The sequence below is a fragment of the Notothenia coriiceps genome, unplaced genomic scaffold (genome assembly GCF_000735185.1).
Source record: "Notothenia coriiceps isolate Sejong01 unplaced genomic scaffold, NC01 NC01_scaffold00027553, whole genome shotgun sequence".
NCBI classification, from domain to species: Eukaryota; Metazoa; Chordata; class Actinopteri; order Perciformes; family Nototheniidae; genus Notothenia; species Notothenia coriiceps.
Window position 1 is genome coordinate 24,936 of NW_011360254.1, and position 2,871 is coordinate 27,806.

The window sequence follows — 2,871 nt, forward strand, 5'->3', positions numbered from 1 at the left end:
TGTGCCGTTTTGGTTTCAAGACCCTGGTTCGCGGAGGACACCAAAAAAGTCCTAGAAAAGACAACTTAAACTTAACTAATGTGCATTTAAAGAAAAGAGGAATAGTTTTGTTGAAAATTAAAAAGGTAACATGGGGTACAGGAATTCATTTTGGTTTCAAGACCCTGGTTCACGGAGGATACCAAAAAAGTCCTAGAAAGACAAGCATCTGAACGAACCCCCCTTTGGAAAATGATAATCTGACCCCATGGTACCTTTTATTTTTTTTATTTTTAAATGCACATAGTTAGGTTTACCTTGTCTTTCTAGGACTTTTTTGGTATCCTCCGTGAACCAGGGTCTTGAAACCAAAATGAATTCCTGTACCCCATGTTACCTTTTTAATTTTCAACAAAANTAGTAAATCCATTTTTGACCATGATAAAGAAAAACGCCTTGTATTTCAATTTTGGTTTTTCAATTTGAAAACGAAAATCAAATATCCAGTCGTTTTTTGTTTTTGAATATCCTTTTGTGAAAAGAAAATCCAATGACCAAAACATACACTGACCATACCTGGCAGAGATGTTCAAACCTTATCCAGTCATATGTTGCATCCTCTGAGTTTTACATGATCCCAGATTTCATGACCTTATTTAGCAGCTACCACACATGCTAATGTTTACAACTGCTGGTGAAGACTTCAGCTGATTGCCTATAGATGGGCCTCCCTCCTGCAAACCAAATGAACAACACACCGTCCACTGTAGATCATCTCAACACGTCTAACATATGAATCTACTGTTGATGATTACAATCTAATCAGCCTCTTTGTACTTTCTCTCACCCCTAATAATTGCGGAGGAGACGAGGAGCTTCTCTAAATCTGGAAACTGTAATTCAATAACATACAGTTATTATAGTTATGTTGAGAAGGTCCAAGCCTGACATAACAAAGTGACCCAGTTTAAATACAAGATTTAAATATTTGCAACAGATGCTGATTTTGCAATTACCAAGGGCTAAACTCCAGTGAAGAACAATTTATCAAATGCAGACACAACCAAAAACTGCACTTCCTCAAATGGCCACTTGAGACATGGGGGAAGCAACAGATTTTGTAACAGGATTTCGTAATCAGGATACCCAAAAAATCAGCCTGATATAAAAACACGTTTCTTTTTACTTTCATACCATTACATGCAGGTATTTTATTGAATCTATATACACAAAATGCTCATGCATAAATCCAATTTCGGACTTGTAACAATTGTTCTGTTGGGCTGTATAGTTTATACTGTGCATATTATGATTTATCCATTATGTGCTGGAGAAAACAGGAGAACACTAGAGCTGAGAGAGGTTCTTATTCTCATCTCTCCCCCAACACCCTCTCATTTAGTCCCCTGTAATCATTCTCTCTCTGTTTTACATGTTTTTTCCCTCCCTACAACACTCCATCTTCTCTCACATCCTCCCCCACCGCTGCTTATTTTCCCCATCCTCCCCACCCCTCCCCCTTCCATCTATCTCACTCATCTTACCCTGGAAGACTTTCCCTCTCCTCTCCTTGCTCTAAGCTCTCGGTTAAACTTTCCTCCAGATTTCTTCCCCAAACTTCGTTCTTGAGCATCTGTCTGATCATGTCCCTTTCTTCGCCCTGTGGGATGAGCCAACTATCTCCCCTACCCATAATGCTCCTGTCCAAGTGAGGACTGCCTCCTGCACTTCAAAGTACACACTTCAGCACTTCAAAGGCTGCACGCTCTCTCATACTAAAACCAAGCCTTGATCAATTAAATCCTAATAATACCCAGCAGCACCGACGATGAAGTTCAAATGTAAGGCAAATTTATTTATATAGCACATTTCAACACAAGGCAATTCAAAGTGCTTTACAAAAATGAAAGATATTAATAGCATTTAAGAAACATATTATGAAAGGATATCTAAAAACACTCATTTAAAAGCAATGATATAAAATGGCATTTAAAAACACTCATTTAAAACNGAAAAACCAAAATTGAAATACAAGGCGTTTTTCTTTATCATGGTCAAAAATGGATTTACTAAACTTAAAAAACGGGATGATTTTCATTTTTTACTTCTCAAAACAAAAAATAAAATCGCTAGAAAACAGAAACAAAAAAAGCCCCGTTTTTTCATATTCTGCTACCGGAAGTTGTCTTTCAAAATAAGAGCGCAGATGAGGACGGTCAATCCGTGTATCTACGGTCCATTTGTTTTCACAACGAAAACAGCCAAGACACATTTTGAGCCCAGAAAATTAAGGTTATTAAGGGCTGTAAATATAATAGACCTATGTCTAAAATGGACAACATTGTTTGGAGATTTCAACTATACAGCGATTCTGCACTGCGGTCAGCTCAGCCGTCTCTCGCGTTTGTTATTATTTTTTCTGCCAATAGTTCTTTGTGAGATCGATCCTGTTGGACTCAGTAGGCTAGTAGTGAAACTACTCCCACAACAAGTAGGCTACTATGAAGTACTTACTGTGTACTTTTTGAGTAATCCTCTGTCAATGTCCCCTCCTGAGTACAATAATGCATGTTTCTCTGCTATTTTGAATCAGCGTTAAAACACCTTTCTTCATGAGACTGATATTGTTGGACAGAGTATTTTAAGAGGATGGTAGACATGATATCAGCAATACTTCCAGTCAGTACTCCGGCAGCAGCATTTTTACCCCTTGGAAAGTCTTGCCCGCTATTTAAATTGACTTTGATTGAAGTTAATAACAATATTGATATTATATAGATATAGAGATATGCATATTTGATGAAGTCTTTCTGAATACTTTTAAAATACTGAAAATTAAGAGTATTTGTAATGTTCTGCACAGATAGTGCTCTAACTTGAAAACACGTGGCA